Below are 22,367 nucleotides of genomic sequence, written 5' to 3' on the forward strand. Positions count from 1 at the left end.
AAAAAAGAGGAGAGTGCAGTTAGAGTAGAGAAGGGTCTACTATGAAAGTGATAGTTGGAACTGATCACTCTGTTATAACTGGATACTAAAAGGGATAAAGTGACATGAATGGCACCTTTTCATTAACAGTACTGCAAACCACAATGTCAAAAAAAGATACATACACATATGTGTATTTGTATATATATGTATACAGATATATATATATATATAGAGAGAGAGAGAGAGAGAGAGAGACAGAGACAGAGAGAGAGACAGAGAGAGAGAGAATAGAGAGTTAAGTAGTGTCTGCCCCAGAAGCAAGATAGGAAGGGTGGGGAGGGAAACCAGGGTCATTGGTTCAGGAAATTCACACTAGTGAATATTATTTACATTGTATGACTCCAACTGAATTATGAACAACTTTTTGAAGAAAAATCTGTATTATGAACAACCTTGTAACCAGGGTATTTAAGTTGAAAAAAAAATTAAAAAATAACAGCAAAACAGTGCTTCAATACAAGTCTTCTACAAATTTTACCCTGATCACCCAGCCAATTCAAACTCATTCTTTCCTTAAACTGTTTGTAGTTTTGGGCACATAAAATACTCAACAAATATGTATTGAATATTTGCCATGTGAAAATTATTAGAAAGACTATTTTAAAAATCTAATTTTTAAAAAATTTCATAAGTAGAGCATAAAATAAAGTAAATAAAATTACAACCAAATGTAAAGAAAAAAGATTTAAAGTCTTCAGAGCTCAGAAGCTCATATATGTCAGTAGATCTAAGCAAATCTAGGCAGTGATTGAAGAAATGCTGCCTGGTTGAATTTAATTAGATACTTGATTCTTATTTTCAGTTGGTGACAGAATATAAATATTAGGGCTGGTAGGAAGTATATATTGTGCTCAAAGAAAAAGCAGCAAGCAGTACGGATACTTTACTAATTGGCTAAACGTTTAGGGGTCTGTCTGAAGGATTTTCTTCATCTTATGACATGTGACTTTTATGTTAGAAATCAGAAATAGGCTGGTGGATAAATGGGCTGAGAGCCACATTTGTTTTTTTATTAGAAGTAAGTGTTTTTTTTTGTTTTTTTTTTTTTTTTTTTTGCAGGAGTTAAGTACTTTCATTCGAAGTATTTTGCTCTTTACATTCAAATCCCAGTTAACTAATTTATTTGGTAGGGTTGAGTGAAACATGCCTAAAAAATTTGCCCTTATGTTTGACTTTTATGGAGAATGAAATCCTGTTCACCAGTATTACTACTAGAAGTGCTGCAAGAGGTTACCAGTTTAGTGTCAGAAGTGACTTAGTTCCCTGTGGGTACATTCCGGTTCCTTCATTCCAATCCCTTGTTGTAAATTTAGGGTCATGAGATATGGTATCAGGATTTTGACACAACAATATTTGTCATTCAGTATAGTGTTGTTTCTTATAAATATATTCCTGGTTGGGTATTTTCTTGAATATCACAACCATTCTGGGTGTTTTCATTTGTCCTTTTCTGTATAAGATTTACTTATTGGGACTCTGTTCAGTTTTTATGTAGATTGATTAAACTTTGTTGAATGTGTATGTGAGTGTATGTGTGTGTAAGAACAAGGGGTCAAGGTAAATGCAGTTACAAGGATAAGTTTATTGTTCTACCATATTGACCTTTCTGTAGTTATAATTTTTAAATATGCCTTGGCATACATAAATATATAAGATATATAGAATTTACCAGTTGCCTTATTTCTAATTATCTTACCCAAATATGTAGTACCAAGTAATATAGGACAATTCTGCTTACTATTGAAGTTTATATATATTTTATTTCATATTATGTTTAATAGTCCTAAATTCAGAATTGACCTTTCAATATTTTGAAAAATTTTAATTACTATGTCCTACTCTGTTGTATGACTATTCTGTGATTTTTAAAAGCCATTGAAGTTTAAGAGTACTTTGCAGTCACCACAATGTTGTGAATATAGACTACATAAAAAAAATTAAGTCAGCTTGTTTAGTTAGCACTCAGGTTAAGGCTTTGACATCTCCAGTCAGCAGTAATATTCAGAACATAGCAATTTTCTTTGGCATTTATTGTGTTGGTTTATTATTTCTATTATATCTTTGTACTAAATCTACACTTTGCTGCTTCATAAGGGCTATGCTATTTTTCTTCATTTTTTTATCCTATCCTCTGAGATTATAAAGTTCAAATTTACACAGTTTTACAAGTGCCTTTAGGGTAAAATTCTGCTTCAGAGTCTCTCTAGTTTCTTCTAGTATGCACCTTTACTTAGTCTCTGACTTTGTTTTTACTTTTTTTTTCCTCATCAACAATCAGATACATTTAAGATATTCTTTTTTTTATCATATTGTAATTTGTGGTTGCTTTTAGTACGAGTTTTGATCTTGGTACCAATTCTACCATGTAGCAAGAAAAATAAAATAAAGGCATGTACTTTTTCCCTGTGCTCTGAAGCAATTATTAAAATGAACATAAATTCTTTCAAAGATCTGTGGAATCTATCTTCCCATTTGAATCTGGTTTCTGACATTTCTTTTATAAGGAACACTGTACTTTCAGTTTCAAATCTCAGGCTCATTCTTTTCTCATTTTTAGTACATTTGCTCTCAAATTATATCAAGTGTGCAACTATTTACTTTATAGAAATATTTCCAGTAGATGACTCAGCACTCAATTTTCTCAGTGAGCAAGTAAAATCAATTTTATCTCAACAAGTATTCTTGATATTTACATAGTTCATAGTATAATAAATGCAAAACAGAACATTCATGATGTTTTCAGATATTTAAAATTACTTATTTTTAATTTATTTACTTAATTACATTTAACATAAGTAATGAAAGTTAAGCCTTTATTCACTATTAAATATTAATATTATTATATCATTTGACATAAATTAAATGTAAAGGTATAAAACTGTCTAAAGTAGTAATTTCAGCAGTAACTCCAAATATAAATATTAAAGTAGTCAATCCTATTAAAAGTTGAGAAAAAAATAAATAAGGTAACAGTGGCCAACACAAACATTGATGGAACTTTTAAAACACAGATTCCTAAACTATTTTTCTGGATATTTAAAATCACTGAGCTTGGAATACTTTCATCAGTGTTTTGCCAAGCTCCTAGACTTTTCCAATGTGTAGACATATTGAGAACCACTGATCTAAATTGTCTTTTTGATTTAACTATGATATTATTATATACAATGTATTTTAACATGTTATAATAATATATGGAAAGCACCTTAAAACTTTAAAATTTCAATTTAACAGTTCTACTTCTTCAGTCTAAGTTCATATAAAACATGAATAACTCTCATATAAATTTCATTTATTTTGCATTTGATTTTTAGGCCATAAGCAGGGGCAATAGTGCTCAGGGATGACATCTCACGTGCACTCAGGAGTCACTTTTACCAGTGCTCAGAGAAACTCCTATGGAATGGCATGAATTGTAGCAGCAAATCAAAATCTTACTCTCTACAATTCTTGCCCTCCTAGGTGAATTTTTTTCTGAGTCAGGTAGATAAATTATTTTAGAAAGAAAATTCAGTGGTGGATTCTTAAGTTTCCATTTAACTTATATAAATTAAAATTATTTTTCTAAACAAGAAAGCAAATTATTTCATTCAATCACTTATCAGAAACATATTAATTTTATAATTCACATACAGGACTTCTTACATAAAAAGAAGAGAAAAATACTAAATGCATCATTCATTAAGAAAAAGTGATCATCTTTATGCTATTTATATAATATATGATATGATATGTCAAACATCAATATTATTTAAATTTTATCTTTAGTAATTTTTATTATAAATACTTATATTGTCTTATTTAACTCATTGGATTAATACTAGAAAGACAGTAGTGACAGAAGTCAAATATCTATGCCTAGGTGAAACAATCTAATAGTGGACTGGAAAATATCTTTAAATCATGCAGTGTTACATATTATTGAAGAACTTGGTAGAAGTGGAGTTATGGAAAATCTTAAACTACTAGCAGATCCCACTTCTTTTGCATTATTATTTTACTCTAAAAATTTACCTGACATAAACTGGGATCAATAAGAGCTAATAACATTCAGTTATAGTTTTGGCTAAAATTCAGCCAACAGTCAACCTCAAATTCACTATACATGTATGACAATCGTATCCAGCAACCCTTTGAAAATTAAATCACACAGTCATCTTCCTCTTTTTCCTCAGCATGGGGTTGCAATAGGGCTTTTTAGAAAGTTTGCTTATGAAGAACCAACAGGAATATAAGCTTATACAAAGCATACAGACTAAAGATCACTATCATTATCATTTTGACCTAGCTGCAAGTCAAAAAACTTTTACATAATTCATTGATGAATTAAGTACAAATGATTAATATTATTAAATACAATCTTTAGTTAGAAAATCTATAAGTAATTAAGTGTATTTTTATAAACTATCACTATTTGGGGGCCAGAAAAGATAGTACAGTAGATTAGGTACTTGTATTGCATACAAATGATCTTAGTTTGATGTTCAGCACTACATATAGTCCTCTGACACCACCAAGAGTGATTCCTGAGAACGTGGTCAATAGTAAAATTTTATCACTACTAGGTATGGCCTAAAACAGAAACAAAACAATGAACACGGTTGATAGCGTTAATAAACACTAATAATGTTGTTAAGAGAAAAGGTGGTATATGATTTAAAAATGTTCTAACTTAGTCATGACTGCCTATCCAAGGTACACATCTTGGAATCAGATGCCCCAACAGAACTCTTTTTAACATGACTTTTATTAAGAATCACCTGTGGATCAAAAATCAATTGGTGCCCTTGGGCTTCAGGAGAAACTGTTATCATTACTTAGGAATACTAATTAACTTAAGTGCAATGATGAGCCTAGAGACTGAGGAGAAATTCCTGTTAACGCCTCAGTCCCTTGCCTAATTGAAAAAGCAATCACTGTACCTCCTTCTATAAAACAAAATAATGAAATTTAGGAAGAATCACCCAAGTGTTTATCAGCAAACAGAAAGTTCTGTTTTTCCTTTCAAAGTAAAAATGAAAGAATACCCACCTCATCCTATGGCATAGCCCTCTGTCCTTTACATTCCCGGTTTCTTAATCTGTTAATATCACAGATCTTCCCTGTTTTTATTATAATTTGCACCCATGAAAAATTTTCATGCATGTTCTTAAATTGTTTTCTTACCTTCACTTTATGTCTGATATTATTATTATTTTCAAACTGAGAAATCAAAAGAGTAAGAGATTTCCCCTTTATCCTGACACTAAATAGTTTCAATATTTTTTTTAATTTGTTTGTTTGGGGGCAACATCTAGCAGCACTCAGAGTTGCTCCTGGCTCTGTACTCAGAAATCACTCCTATCATTTCTTATTAGAAATCACTCCTATCAGGCTCAGGTACCATATGGGATGTGAGGATCAAACTCAGGTCATCCATGTGCAAGGCAAATGCCCACCTGCTGTGCTATCACTTCAGCCCCAGAGTATAAATATTTTTTAAAAATTTAGGCCTAGGGCCTAAAGAGATAGCACAGCAGTGTTTGCCTTGCAAGCAGCTGATTCAGGACCAAAGGTGGTTGGTTCGAATCCCGGTGTCCCATATGGTCCCCCGTGCCTGCCAGGAGCTATTTCTGAGCAGACAGCCAGGAGTAACCCCTGAGCACTGCCGGGTGTGACCCAAAAACCAAAAAAAAAAAAATTTAGGCCTAGGGGATGGAGCAATAGCACAGTGGGTAGGGCATTTGCCTTGCGTGCAGCCAACCTGGGTTTGATCCTGGGTATCCCATATGGTCCCTCTAGCCTGATAGGAGTGATTTCTAAATATAGAGCCAAGAATAACCCCTGGGTGCTCAAATCTCCCCCAAAATAATCGTGTTTGGATTTGGTACAGGGACATTTTGGAGGGTTCTGGGCATTTGGATAGGTTGGGGTAGAGGTGCAGCATTAATTTTGTATATAGATACTATAAGTGATGTAATTGTGTTAACCAAACTATAATAAAATGTATAGAAATAAATAAAAAGTTTTCATATCAAACAGTGCTCCGTAGAATTATGCTATTTTAATTGCAAAAGATTCATTATTATAGTATCTAGCAGATGTATATGAGATAACTAAATTTTATTTGTGAGTTTTCTTATAAGCTTCTTTGACAAACTTGGATTAAATACAGTTTTACGAGTTACAGCATTATATGATCACATACACACTTAGTATTCTGTTTCAACTCATTGATTAAGAACTAAATTCACAGTAATCTAAATATAGCCTTGCATAAATATTTAAAAAAAATGGAACTGAAGATGAGTGAAACGTTGTCTTTATATGCAGCTCTTTGCTTGCAATTTAGAAACAAATGTATGTTGAAGTGTTTTCCTGTCCATGTTATCACCCTCCATAGCACTTGTCAAGATATGATTGAAATGGTGATAGAGTATTAGCACTGAGAGAAAATCCTGACATGTGACAGATTAAAGTACAGAATTAGTCAGACCTTATGATTTTCAGACAGCTTTTGCAACTGCTTCTCATTGATACACCAGTGAGCTGAATGGAGCATGAATTTTTATTCCTTTCAACAGTGCTAAAATATATTCATGACCTACCAAGTTTTTCTAGACAGCAGAGCCCTCTCTTGAGCTTCACTGGAGTCACAAACATCAGTAAGAAATGATAATTTCTAGAGTTGAGTACTCAGCTTCACAGTAATTTAGTTGCCCCTCCCCCTTTAATGTGCCCCACTGGGTATTAATAGTGTTCAGATTCATTTTTCATAATTTAGAGCTTGCCTTATGAAATATTAAAATGCTATTAATGTTTGGAAAAGTGGCAAAGGCACTTATATATTACAAGAAGCATACTACTGTTCTTCCATCACATATTAATTAGGCACACACATAAAAATACCTGATTAAATTTGCTTGCTGTTCATTATTAAGAAACTAATATATATGAGAGATGATCAAAACACATTTATTAAAACTTAGAATAAAATAGCATTTATCACTATAATCATTTATTTGAACTTGTTATAGAATATCTATAAATACATTGTCATTTTAATTTCAAAAAGTGTCTCACATAGACAGGAAATAATGAATATTCCTACATTACCAAGAGCCAAAATAAAACTCAAATATTCCATATTGTCACAAATCTGTTTCACATTCACCTTGACCTGGCTGATTACACTCTTCTTTGAGAAAGATAATAAATTCAAGGTGGTTCACTTAGTCCGCTGACTCCTATATTCTGGATTTGCAATGTAAGAAAAAATTTTAAATATACACTCTGCTTTAAACTGTAGTGATAAAGTGCTCATTTCACTTTGTTTGATTAATAAAAAGTAAAATTATTTTAGGGTCTGAGGGAGTTTACCTTGCACGCGCTGACCTAGGGACGAACCATGGTTGCATCCCCAGGCATTCCATATGGTTCCCCACGCCAGGAGCTATTTCTGAGCATGTAGCCAGGAGTAACCCCTGAGCGTCACTGGGTTTGTCTCAAAAACCGGGAAAAAAGTAAAATTATTTTAAAATCATAAACAATTACATGTTGACAGAATTTTACAGAGTTGTAAACGCAAACTCTGTTTCTGCACCAGTTGTCAATATAGCAGTCACTATCAAGCAAGATTAAAAATAAGTTAAATAAATACAAGGACTTATTTTTTTATTATTAAGTTAACAAATGATATTTATAGAAATATGCTTTATGAGAGTTTAATAAATATTTTATTATATTTATTTATTATTTATTATATTATATGTTTATTATTTTATTATATTTTACTATTTACCTATTGATACTTGTGATATTTTTTTAAATATAATTTTTATTTTGATCATAGTGGTTTACATGTTGTTGACAATAATATTTTAGTTAAATATTTACATAACATCAGGGGGGATTCCCATCACCAAATTGTCCTCCCTACACCTCCGTTTTTGTCCTATCTCCCGTATCCTCTTCCCTCACCCCTAGGGCTGCTAGAATATGTGGTCCCCTATGTACCTATCCTATTACATAGTAGTCTTGCACCTGATTGGTCTAGGTGCCTCCCTAATTAAGCATGGGACAAAACAATTTTCCTATTATGAAAATTTGACATTCTGCTATTGTTTCAGTTTCACCAACAAGCACAATTGAATGCATTAGTTACAGATAATCACTTTTGTTATGTTAAGTGAAAAATAATAAGGACAAAACCTAGTGACTTCACTTATCAGTGATATACAGAGAAATAAAACAAGGAAAAAGACAATATCAAATAATGACAAAAAATTGTCTTTGATTTACAAAACTCAGATTACTTAACAATGGGGCTGAATAAGGAAAAATGAAGAGGGAGACTAAAAGTTGCATAAGGACATTTCTTGAGGATATTAGGCTCTTCTATGGTGTGGTGTGCAGAAACTTTGTACAGCACTATAAAAAAAACAACAACAATGGAGGCCTGAAAGGTAGCACAGCAGGTTAGTAATTTGCCTTGCCCATGGCCAACCAGGATTTGATTCCCAGCATCCCAAATGGTCCCTTGTACCTGCCAAGAGTTATTTCTTTGTGCTAAGCCAGGAGTTATATGACTGACCACAGTCAGATGTGACCCAAAAATCAAAAAAAAGGTGATGACACTAGGATTAAACATTTAAAATTATAGTTTAGGTGTAACATGTTTACAATAATGTCACCATATATATGTGTGCATTTATGTGTGTGCAGGCACAAGCACATTTGGAAGAGGGCCCATTCCAGGTGGTGTACAGGACTTAATCCCGGCTCTGTATTCAAGCTTTATTCCTAGTGTCCCAGGGAATTATATAGGTCTCTGAGGATCAAACCTGGGTCAGCTATGTGCAAAGAGAATGCACTCCCCGCTGATTTTTGTGCATGATGTTAAAGAGAAGTCTTCTCTGAGTTTATTTTTCTGCTTTTAGCTAACCAATTCCCCCAATAACACTTGTTGAAAAGGCTTTTCTTGCTTCAATTCATATTTATTGACCCTTTATCAAAGACTAATTGCTCATATTCACAGGTCCTTTTTGCTGTGTATTATTACTTGTCCTTCTTGGACTCACTTTTTTTTCAATTAGCATGATCCCCTCCAATGCAGTTCAATGCAGTTTGTAGTTACTGCATTACTGGATTTCATACTTCTTGTAGTTGAGTAGTATTCCATTCTGTATGATTGAATAATATTATATTTTAATCACATTTACAAGTGACATTTTGAGTTGGTTCCAAGCACTGAAGTTAAAATCAATGCTGCAATAACAAAAGTGTACATAAATTTTTTTTCAATATTTTGAACTCTTGGGAGAGATGTTAAAGAGTTGATTCATTTACTGGGTTGCATGAAAAGTCTACTATTAACTATAGAAGACTTAAATTTATTAAAAATAATAAAAAATATTAGAGTAAATTATTTCTACCCATGTAAAATTTCAACTAAAAGTTGGCTTTGTTTGAAACTTTTAAATCAAAACTGTCTGGGACCGGAGCAGCGGTACAAGGTTCTTGCCAGAACTAGCCTAAGATGGACCGTGGTTCAATCCCCTGGCATCCCTGATAGTCCCCCAAGCCAGGAGCAACTTCTGAGTGATTGCCAGGAGTAACCCTTGAGCGTCACTGGGTGTGGCCCAAAATACACACCAAAAAATTGTCTATTGATTCATTGGTGGTTTTTATGAAAACGTATTTTTATAGAGTTCTGTTATTTAGTTTTTTCACTATTACAAAGTAGTTTTTAAACTGTTAACAAATAAGAAATATATTATACAAATCTAATAAAAGTAGAGAAAAGTCTACAAAAGTAAATTTTGAAATATACATGGCAAAATTTTCTGACTTAAATGATACAAAAGGACTCTTTGTCTTTTAGAATTAAAGCACATATACTAAAATTGGAAAGATACAGAGAAGATTAGCATGGCCCCTGCGCAAGGATGACACGCAAATTTGTGAAGTGTTCCATATTTTGAAAAAAATATATAATTAAAGCACAATTATTTCAAACTCCGGCACTACGACAAGCATCATATCTTAATTAGTTCCCTGTACCAAATAAAACCAACTTACAGTCTGAACCAAATAAATTCTCATTCCCCAAGTAGTTAACTTTCTAAAACATTTAAATGCAAGTAAAATAACTCAAAATTTTTGTCTCCATGTGCCTTTGGGCCCTTTAAATTTACAGTGAGAACTATATCAATTAGAGGAAGGACTTTCAACTAAAACTTCACTTTCAGCTATATCTGAAAATGTATAAAACTTTAGTGCTTTGTACTTAAAAATGTTAAACAGAAGCAAAATTCCATACTCATTTTCAAAAATGTGGTTATAAATTAGAGTTCATTTGTGAAGTCTATGATTCTGAAATAGTAAAATGGTAAAAAAAAAAAGAGAACCACTACATTTAAAGTTTTTATGTTTAAATTGTATGTAAGATAGCATGCAACTATGTAATTAAGGCAGCAGTTATGTTGTGAGAATAACTTCAAATGAATAAGAAAAAGTGGATGGCAATGACAACTTATTTTCAAATTAGGTATCAAAATGCAGAATGTTAAAGACAAAAATTGTTCAAATAGAATACAAATACATTGTCAGAATTGAAAAGAAAATATTAAAAAATAAAGTAACAAGAAAATTAAAAGTAGTGAGCCTATCCAATTCATTTGTAACAGAAATCCCAAAAAAATTTAATAGATGACTGAAAGTAAGTGAACCTGGATGTGCAGATCATGAGACAATACATGGAAACAGATATGTAGAGTAAAACCTGTGTTACAGACCATAAAATACATTTCAAATCAGGACCATTAGATAGAACTCAAGCTTGCATCTGTATTAAAGATGTTACAAAAAAGTAATAGAAGATTCTGTTCTACATTTGAGCAATTATTAAGAAACAATGGGATTGGCACTAAATGAGAAATAACTTTCAGAAGAATTCTGTTTTGCTTAGGAGCCACACCCAATGTTGGTCAGGGCTTACTCTTGTCAGAGTTTAGGGACCACTTTTGGTGGGCTCAAGAAACCATATGTGGTGCCAAGGATTGAACCCAGGGTGGCTACATACAAGCCAATTTGCTTTGGCATACCTTGAGATCTCTGGTCTTTAAGATAACCCACCAAAATGCTAATGCATCTAGTAAATGTGAAAAATTTCAAATGATTGGCATTTTTGCTTAGGTCTATGATATAATTGATTTAATTTTTCTGATATGTGAAAGTCTATAGTCATTTTATACAATCATTCACATTAATTTTATATAGCAAAACATGACTTATAGAATCAGCTAATTATATTTAAATGTCTAATTATAAATGAACTCTACTGTTTTATTTACATATTTGTCTATGACTTGGCCATTACCCTATTGTGTTGTATATTATTATTTCCAAAAACTTTTAAAATAGTAACATTTGCTTCCATCTTCTTTATTCTTTAAGCATATTCTTTATGCTTATCCCCAAACTAAATAGCAATAACGAAAACAACAATAATAATATATTTGAAAAAATTTCTCTCCAATATTTTTGAAATTTTAGATAAATATAGGTAATAAGTTACTTGAAAATCTAATATAACTCACTAGTAATGACAATACAGAATCAATTTATCTTTTAATATGAACTTTGTTTTTTATAAGGGTCATGCCCAACTAGTGCTGGTGAGATAAAAATAAATACTCTCTGGCTAAAGAAACTGTGGTACATCTATAAAATGAAATATTAAGCTGCCATTGAGAAAAACAAAGTCACAAAATTTGCTTATATATACATGGATGAACATGGACGAACATGGATGAACATGGAGAGCATTATGCTGAGTAAGAAATAATTTAAAAAAGAATAAAAATTAAATGAGTCAGAGGGATAAACATAGAATGATATCATTCATCTATAGGATATAAGAAAAAATAAATGACAGTGTGGGGATGATATCCAGAGTCAATAGACATGAGGATTAGGAGGACCTGTCCATGGTCGAAAGCTTTCCACCAAGAGAGGAGAGTGCAGTTGAGTACAGAAGGAGCTGCTATGAAAGTGATGAAAGTTATAGTTGAAATTGATCACTCTGGACAAAAATTTGGTGCTGAAAAGGAATGAAGTGGCATGCATGGCACCCCTTTATTAACAGTAGTGCAAACCACAGCGTCAAAAAAGGGGGAGAGGAAGAAGAAGAAGAAGAAGAAGAAGAAGAAGAAGAAGAAGAAGAAGAAGAAGAAGAAGAAGAAGAAGAAGAAGAAGAAGAAGAAGAAGAAGAAGAAGGAGGAGGAGGAGGAGGAGGAGGAGGAGGAGGAGGAGGAGGAGGAGGAGGAAGGAGGAGGAGGAGGAGAAGGAGGAGGAGGAGGAGAAGGAGGAGGAGGAGGAGGAGGAGGAGGAAGAGGAGGAGGAGGAGGAAGAGAAGGAGGAGGAGGAAGAGGAGGAAGAGAAGGAGGAGAAGGAGGAGGAGAAGAAGAAAAAGAGGAGGAGGAGGAGGAGGAAGAGAGAGAGAAATAAAATGCCTATGCCTGTGGTAGGTGGGAGAAGGTAGCCGGTAGGGAAGATGGCATCAGGCAGGATGAGATGGAAACTGGGGACATAGGTGGCAGAAAGTGTACAATAGTGAAGCTGTTGTAAATTGTATGACTGTAACTCAATCATGAACAATCTAAGCTGTGCGAAAAAACTATTAAGAACAACCTTGTAATCACAGTATTTAAATAAAAAAAAGGAAAGGGGGAATCTATAAAATGAATAAATGAAATATTTTAAAATTTATATAAATTTAAAAATACTCTCAGAGGAAAGGAGTACCTCATGTTTCAGTGATTTGGGGGATCACTCAGATTATGCTCAATAGTAGTGGAGGGCATGTTTTACGGCAGACCAATCTCAGGATCTTTCACATGTTAATCATGTACTCTCACTTCTGAGCTATCATTTTGTCCTTTCCTGTGAACTTTAAACTCATTTATCATGTCATAACTTTGTAGGATTTTTATTGAAATTGTATTGATTATATTGACCAAGATGGAAATGGAAACATTAAATATGTTTTATTTAACTGATATTCTTAGAACTTTTAGTTGTGTAGCTTTTTCATATTGTAGCATTTTTCATACTTTAGCATATTTAGTTAGATTTAAACCTTAGGTTTAAAACATATTTTAATGCTTGTTAATTTTGAATTAAAATTTTTATTGTCAGTACATAAAAAAGCATTTTACTTTTTTTTTTTTTTTACTTTGGGCCACACCCAGTGATGCTCAGGGGTTATTCCTGGCTATGCTCTCAAAAATAGCTCCCGGCTTAGGGGACCATATGGAATACCGAAGGATCAAACCGTGGTTTGTCCTGGGTCAGCAAACACCCTACCACTGTGTCATTGCTATGGCCACAGCATTTTATTTTTATGTGAACTTTGCATATTGTGCCTGGAAGTAATTTCCATTTTTGAGAATTTTTATTAAGGACTATTTATAATATTATGAATGAATACTATTTGAACAAAGAAAATTTCATTTATTTTTTCCTAATATGTGATTTTTCTTTTTCACTTAACAGATCATCCAGTATATCAGATAATCTTAAACATAAAAGTAGATAAGACCATCCTTTTAGTTCCCTATCTTGGGTGAAATATGTAGTTTTTCAGTGGTCGGAGCACAGTGGTGCAAACGGTTAGGCATCTGCCTTGTCCATGCTAGCCTAGGACGAATTGTGGTTTGATCTCCTGGTGTCCCATATGGTCCCCCAAACCAGGAGCGATTTCTGAGCACATAGCCAGGAGTAATTCCTGAGCATCAATGGGTGTGGCTCAAAAACAAACAAAAAATAAACCAACAAAAATATATGTAATTTTTCATTATTAATAACTAGAGCAACAATTTTTCAGGTATTATTTACTGTAGGTATTTTTAAATGTGATATATTTTAATGTGATATCTTATATTAGTAAAAGAAAATATAAACATTATATGATTATATTAATATATTTAGAGAGAGCATTATAGAAGATAAAATACCATTTTTATTTAAAATATATCAACAAAACATAAATATATGAAAATTACTTTGTTTATTAAATATCCCATATCACAAATCTGCAGTGTCTTTCTCCGTTGCAAAAAGCCAAAAAGCTAAAAGCCTTTCATAGAATATTATACAGAGACATAGATAGATATCCACTCTGGCCACCATTATTCAACAGAGTATTAGAAAGTCTTGTAATAACAACTACACAAGAAAAAAAATTAAAAGGATTCAAATTGGAAAAGAAGAATGTCAGTGACATACTTTGAAATTATATACAAGATATACTTTGAAAACCTTAAGAATACAAAGAAAACCTAGACAGTAAACATAAATAATAATTTGGCATGCTACAAAACCAATATGCTGAAATTATATACAAGTGAGATAGACTAGAAAGAACTAAAAATCTCATTTATAACTGTGTCTATTTCATGACTTCATCTCTCCTGACAGCTGCATAATATTCCATTGTGTATATATACCACAGTTTCTTTAGCCATTCGTCTGTTGAAGGGCATCTTGGTTGTTTCCAGAGTCTTGCTATGGTAAATAGTGCTGCAATGAATATAGGTGTAAGGAAGGGGTTTTTGTATTGTATTTTTGTGTTCCTAGGGTATATTCCTAGGAGTGGTATAGCTGGATCGTATGGGAGCTCAATTTCCAGTTTTTGGAGGAATCTCCATATTGCTTTCCACAAAGGTTGAACTAGACGGCATTCCCACCAGCAGTGGATAAGAGTTCCTTTCTCTCCACATCCCCGCCAACACTGTTTATTCTCATTCTTTGTGATGTGTGCCATTCTCTGGGATTCTGCCATTCTCAGGAGAGATGAAGTCATGAAATTTTCCTATACATGGATGTACACGGAATCTATTATGCTGAGTGAAATAAGTCAGAGAGAGAGAGAAAAATGCAGAATGGTCTCACTCATCTATGGGTTTTAAGAAAAATGAAAGACACCCTTGTAATAATAATTTTCAGACACAAAAGAGAAAAGAGCTGGAAGTTCCAGCTCACCTCAGGAAGCTCACCACAAAGAGTGATGAGTTTAGTTAGGGAAATAACTACATTTTGAACTGTCCTAATAACGAGAATGTATGAGGAAAATGGAGAGCCTGTCTAGAGTACAGGCGGGGGTCGGGTGAGGAGAAGGGAGACTTGGGACAATTGGTGATGGGAATGTTGCACTGGTGATGGGTGGTGTTCTTTACATGACTGAAATCCAAACACAATCATGTATGTAATTAAGGTGTTTAAATAAATTAAAAAAATATTATTGTCAACAATATGTAAGCCACTATAATCAAAATAAAAATTATATTAAAAAAATCACATAAGAAAAAAAAATAACTGTGTCTAAAATATCAAGTACCTTAGGAATTAACAAGAGATTTTAATGACTTATTTTATGAAAACTATGAATTGCTGTGAAAGTTAATAAAACATAAGGAAATTGGAAGATATTTTGTTTTTGAATTAGAACAATTAACCCAATTTGAATGGATGTTTTACCCAGTATACTATAAAAGCTAATTTGATCCCTAGCATACTTTCCATGTCATTCTTTGTGGAAATGACAAATACCATTAGCACTTTTTGGAGATCTAAAACTTCTTTGATAATTGAAAGAGATGGGCTGGATAGTGGATAGTGGGTAGAGTGCCTTACAGTCAATCCTGCATCTATATGATTCCTAAAGCACCTCCAGGAGTAATTACTGAATGAGTAATTCTCCTAGAGAATTCTCTGAGCACTGCAGGGTGTAGCCATATAAATATATATAAGAAAAAAGTGGGACATTTTGTTCTCTGATTTTAAAATAAAATATAATGCTATAGTAATGAAAATGATATAATATTTAAATAAAAGATGATTATAAGACTTTGGAATTAAACTGAAAATACAGGGAAAAAACTCATAGAAATGGGCAGTTAATTTATGCAAAATGAGTTAAAAGCAATAAGAAAGTTAAGCCTCTGACAAATTGTGCTAAAAAAAAAAAATGTTGTTTAACAGAATGCAAAATAATGAACCTTTATCCCAGTATTCGACCATACAAAAAAGTTAACCCAAAATTTATGTAAAATCTCAATATCCATAAAACTTATCAAAAGAAATGTTGATTGAAATCTTCATTATATTAAATAAAAAGACATCTTCAATGATTTTATGCCATTTCCAAAGAAAACAAAAGCAGGAATAAATGAGACTGCTTCTGAACTACAAATGAGAGCTTCTGGACTACAAAAGAAATGGATAAGATTAAACTCTAGATCCTACGAAATGGAGAAAAATATATGTGAAAGAAATATCCTGTTATATATATGTATAAGTGACAAAATATCCAATATATATAAAACACTCACAGAACTTGATAAGTACATCAAATTGTTGATAACCAACATCAAAAAATAGGGAGAAAAATCAAACATACATTTCTTAAAATAAAGCATACAGATGAATAATTGTCATATTGAAACATTTTCATCACCTCTGATTATTAGGAAAATAAACATCAAAATTAAAGTTTAGTGTTACCTCACACCAATAGCAATGATCCAGTTATAAAAGTCTAGGAAAAAAACTATTCTGGTGAGAATGTGATGAAAAAGAAACTTTTATTCATTGTTTGTAGCACTGTGAACTGGTTCAATCTCTTTGAAAACACAGAGATATTGTAGAAATTAAATATAGAACTGCATTTTGGCTCAGGAAATACACTTTTTGGTATATAGCCCAATAACACAAAACACAATTTAAGAAAGATATATGTACAACTTATTTATTACACTACTAGTTTTAATAGTCAATATTTAGAAACTATCTTAGTATCCAATGACATATGAGTAGATAAATAAATTTTTGTATATATACAAAATGGAAGATGACTCTGCTATAAAAAAAGTTGAAATTTGTCATTTTAGTAACTTGGAGAGTTCATATGAAGCAATGTGAATTAGAAAATCTAGTACAGTTTATTCCACTTACTGGTAGAATTGAAAAATCATAATAAGGAAATAGACAGTGTCCAATAAAAGCAAACCTTGAGATTCTGAGTATACAACTGAATCTACCAAATGGAAGGTGGAAAATGTTTGAAATGGCAAAGGACCTAGGGACAATAGTGAAGACACATTGGCACTCCGGTGGATGTGGCAATCTTGTATGCCTAAAATATTAATGTTAACACTATTGCAAGTTATATTGCTATAATATATATTTCTTTTTATTTTTTGTATCTCACTGGCCATGCATAGAACTTACACACAGCTGTGCATTCAAGGTACTTACCAGGTTGGGTTTCAGGGACTGATTTTGAGTGCAAGGAAAGCATCTTAGCCACTGTTCTGTCTCTTTTGTTCAAAATTCTGATGTTTTTTTTGTTTTACTTTTGTTTTGGGTTTTGGTTTTTGGTTTTTCAGGCCACACCCGTTTGATGCTCAGGCGTTACTCCTGGCTAAGCACTCAGAAGTTGCTCCTGGCTTGAGGGGACCATATGGGACTACGGGGGATCGAACCGTGGTCCTTTCTTGGCTAGCGCTTGCAAGGCAGACACCTTACCTCTAGCGCCACCTTGCTGGCCCAATTCTGATGTTTTAATTAAAATAAAATAATAGCTTGTGAATTTTTTTAATTTGTTCTTTATAATCGTAACAGCTAGCCATTTCTGTTTAGTTTGAAATTAAATAGAATAAGAAAGTTTATTGCTTTTTTTAAAGCTGCTGTTTTCTCAACCATCTTTACATTTCCACTGATCCATTTAAGATCTGCATTCATAAGTGATTTAGAGATTTTGCATTTTCTTTTACTTTAGAAAATGTATCACCTACTTGACATAGCCAATCATAATACATTTGTTTTCAGATAAGTGAAAAAAAAGTTATTTTAAAAAATAATAGAAAGTAAAAAGGAAGAGAAGTTGAAAGAAAGATATATTAATAAGCACATATGTGAAAATTATTGTATCTCCAATGAAGTCATTAATACAATAGCAGAAGGTTTAATTAGCTACTGTTTAGATGTACATTCTATTAAATTTTTTTCTAAAGAAATGAAAATATCAAATAAATGACATTGTCTGGCAATTCAAAGAAGTATTGCTGATAATGTGTTTTTGGTGGGGTTTGTTCTCAGTTTCCAGGCTCCTGGAAAAAGGAGGATTCTAGGGGAAGGTGCACACACTGGCTCCAAAAAAAACCCCTGGTGATATCGTCCTAAATCTAGCATACCTAAAATTTGGTCACATTGGTGTCCCCAAATAAAATCATATAGGGGTGGTGTGGTAGGGCTACAAGCAAAATAGTGAATCTATGTTATAGATGTATCAGATATGGCTTTTGCAGGGTGAGACTTTGACCCGCCCTCTCCTCCCAAAATTGCCCAGCTTTCTTCTGCCTGGCCAGTATACCAATTTTTCATGGCTTGGTTTACATCTCATTCAAGAAAATAGTGACTCTGTGGTGCTCCATGTCAACATGGTGCCAATTTTTACTTCTTTTCAAGAAGTGCAATATGTAGTGTTGTGCATTTTTCTGAATCTTATTATTAAAATATATGAACAAAAATGTTCAGTAATAAATATATTTGCTTGAATATAATGAAAATATACATGCTTCCATTCTAGGTAACCACATTTCTGGCATCTGCTCCTTGATATAATCCAATTAGTTCATTGCTGCCAAGGTATCCCCTCATTAAAGAGGCATTCAAATAATTCTTTACTTTACCTAAACAATATTTTTTAAAAGTTGAGATCTGTTTCCATAAAAACAAATTTAAAACAACTTAACCTAGTACATTTTACTGTTTCAGTTTTAGAGGCTGATTGCAACAAGTATATAGATATTCCTATTTTTGTAGAATAAATTATTTTCTTTTGAATAATACCACAAATTTTAGAGTAATTTTTGTGATTGTGAAAATACTAAATATTAGGAATTTAAATAAACTAGGTACACAGTAGTTATTAACATAATCAGTAGTAATAGTTTTGTAATTGCTACTATATTGAATGAATATTGAAATGTTACAGAGCATATCCATATTTAATAACTATTAATAATTTCCTTTTTGCATAATTACAACAGATTTCCTGACTGCAAATATGGTATTAAAGTTGCTAATTACTCATTAAAATTATTTTTCATTAGAGATTTTAAAACTCATTGGTACCTTAAAAATTAATTGAGCTTAACAATATAATGATAAAGTCTGTCATGCAAATGTTCACTTTTATTTATTTTGATTTACATTTTAGATAAAAACAATTGTGTTTCAAAATAGTTTGAATATGCTATGTGAATATAAATTTCTGAATAAATAAATTTAAATATGAATTCCTGCTCAATTCGTAACAAATCATTTCTGGCATGTGCAATGATATACAAGTTGGGATGTCCAAAAAAATAATTAGATCCAATTTGATAATAGGAGCTGGTATGGAATATTTTTAGCCTTCAACATTCTGTGTAATATGACTATGTTCTTTTCTTTCTCTTCCACATGCTCCTTTTCCCCAAAATCCCATCACTATTCCAGGTAATATCTCAGCACTAGCTTGAATTATAGGCTCTCTTACCTCAGAATTCTGCATCACCCATTTCCTACACCAGTGAGGGGTAGTGAGGTGTAAAACTAGGAAGCAATTTCAATTATTATATTGTATTTTAAACTTAATATTATATTTAAATGTTTCTTCCTGGCAACACATTAGAAATATTTTATTGTGTATTTAGGCATGTTTTTTCAGTATATGATGTATTTATAGATGTACTCTATTTTTTATAGGAATATGTATTCCTTGAAATAAAATGTAAGTATTAATTTTTAATTAAACTGTAGTTATTTCTATTTTCTAGACTAAATTACATATAATAACCATATGATATTTTTTCCTAGTAATTCAAGGAGAAACTACATAGATATGTTATTTTTTAACCAAAACCATTACTTAAAGAATAAAAAATAATCACTGACAGCAATGCTGGAATGTCCCTTATCCAACCTCCACTGCAGTATCACTGGATGTGGCTCCTGTTTGAATGATTGAATTATGAGTGAATGAATGAATTATAATATTAAAATCAGAAAAGGCTGTAAAGAAACTAGAACTTTCACACTTTGCTGATCAAAATAACAATTTTTGAATCATTTTGAAAAAATGTTTGCAAAAATATAAATGCATCCTAGATAACCCAGCAAAGTTACTCATGGGTGTATAAATATTTATGACTGTTTCAAATTTTCAAATCTTTGTAATTTTACAAACGTTCCTCAAATTTCTCAAAATATTACACATTTAAAGTTTTTGTTATATATTTTTAAAAAGACAAAATCATAATGATAGCTAGATTAGGGGCTAACAAGGTTTTGAGGTGGCTGAAACATGACTTAACAAAGAGACATGAGGGGGCTTAGTAGGTTAGTAGGCTTAGTAGGGCTCATTATTCTGGTTGTGGCAATATTTATATATGTGTGTATGTGTATGTGTGTGTGAAAACAATTGTAGACCAAAGAATATCAATTTTATGTATTAATTTAAAAATAAATAGTTACAAGACAAATGACAGTACTGGATTGAATAAAAACTAGGGATTACATAATGATTATCATGCTAGCCTTGATGGTTTGATGTTTTCAATCTTAACCTCACAGATAGCAAAATGAAAAGACAATTGATTAATATACTCAAATCCTCTCCATATTTTTTTCATATCTGGTGATTGTCTCAGCATGTGACTCCTGATTGATGGTTCTCAGTTCATACACTTTGTATACCATTTTAAACATTCTGGGACTGGAAAGAAATTTCTGCTTGGGGATTTTTTATGGCTTCTCTGGCTTTTGAATTATGAGGAACAAACTACCCACATGTCTTTCTCTATAAATCTGGTAATAAATTTCTCTCCCATCTGAGTTGTACACAGCAACTAGAACATAAATGTAATACATTCTGACACAAGGGGTGGAAGTGGGGATAGGATGGAGAATTACTCATTTCCCATTTTCCTTTTTTATATGAGTAAGAACATTAACTGGTAAACTGGCAAAGTTCCAACACAGGTAATTACTTTCTCCCCCAAAATTCCCACTGTAGTTTTAATTGAACAATTTATTTTTTACTTCCTGTCTTAAATCATATGTCTATGGCTACTCTCAACAGCTGCAGAAATACATCTACTCTGAGGTAAAATTAAAAATACTGTGGATCTGGTCATTTTCATAGAAAGATCAGCAAATCTTTCTTTTAGTCATTTTACTTTTTTCTGGATGAAGTAAAACTATGTAAGGCTAAAGTATAGAACATTCTTTCAGTCAAAATATAGGTATATGATTTACAGACTACTTATACATATGTATACCCTTGTGTTTCCCTAGCACAGAGAAAGCAGCAAGAAACAAACTTGTTAACATCTTGTATATTCGAAATACCTAAGAATATATTGTTAGGGGTCGATTCTTCATTCCCCACGTCAAAGAAATGTTTACACCATTAGAAACTCTTGTTAGTCACCCAATTTATACATTTTCAAAGATGGTTTCAAATTATCTCCAGCATCTTAAGGTAATTCTAAAATCTAAATGTCAAGATATATGATTATGCAGTGCTTTGATAAAGAAATGAGGCATTATTATAACCATACAATACAGGCATCTTTTTTTAAAGATGGATTAGATCAGCAAATTCCAATCATTCTTAGTAAAAAATATTTAAGGTAAGAACTTTAAATAAATTTTCAGGCATCTTTACTGAAAATCAGGGGAAAGGAAAAGCTATTTACCTAGAAAAAATGACCTCATAAATCCTCCATCATTCTCTCTGATCCAAACTCTATATCAATTTTCCATCTGCCACCCTATATAAGTTTTCAAGACTGACTGTGCAGCAAAAATCACCTAACAATATTTTAAACACTGGCGCTTTATCCCATCACAAAATATTTTGATTTCAAAGCTTTGAGAAGACGAAAAGTCATGTTATTTTACCCAAACTCCCTCTGCCTTTCTAGCTTTTGCTACTGTGACTGAAAGTTGTTTACATTCCTCACTAATACTGGCACCTTCTCTAGACGTGTTTCCTGGGGTCAAACACCAGATTTCAGTGCTTGCACACTAGGCCATGGTGATCATTGGATATTGAACTGTTTTTAATTGTGATGCTTCTCATTTGCTTATTGGAGATCATACTCTTAGTTATGATACATGTGTACAATCTGCTTGTACTTAATTAGTGTTCTCATGCAGCTCACATTTTAGCCAGGAATCATATTTCTGAGACAGAGCTTATTCTGGTTTTTCTTCATTGCGGTACTAAAACA

The 22,367-nt window shown here is 32.3% G+C and overlaps 1 non-coding gene across 1 annotated transcript; it reads left to right on the forward strand.

Moving 5' to 3' along the window:
* Positions 1–9,895: 9,895 nt before the first annotated feature.
* Positions 9,896–10,003, forward strand: LOC126008452 (U6 spliceosomal RNA). Its single transcript, XR_007495782.1, has one exon. It is a non-coding gene; the product is annotated as a U6 spliceosomal RNA (small nuclear RNA).
* Positions 10,004–22,367: the final 12,364 nt, after the last annotated feature.

The sequence above is a fragment of the Suncus etruscus genome, chromosome 4 (assembly GCF_024139225.1).
Source record: "Suncus etruscus isolate mSunEtr1 chromosome 4, mSunEtr1.pri.cur, whole genome shotgun sequence".
Lineage (NCBI taxonomy): Eukaryota > Metazoa > Chordata > Mammalia > Eulipotyphla > Soricidae > Suncus > Suncus etruscus.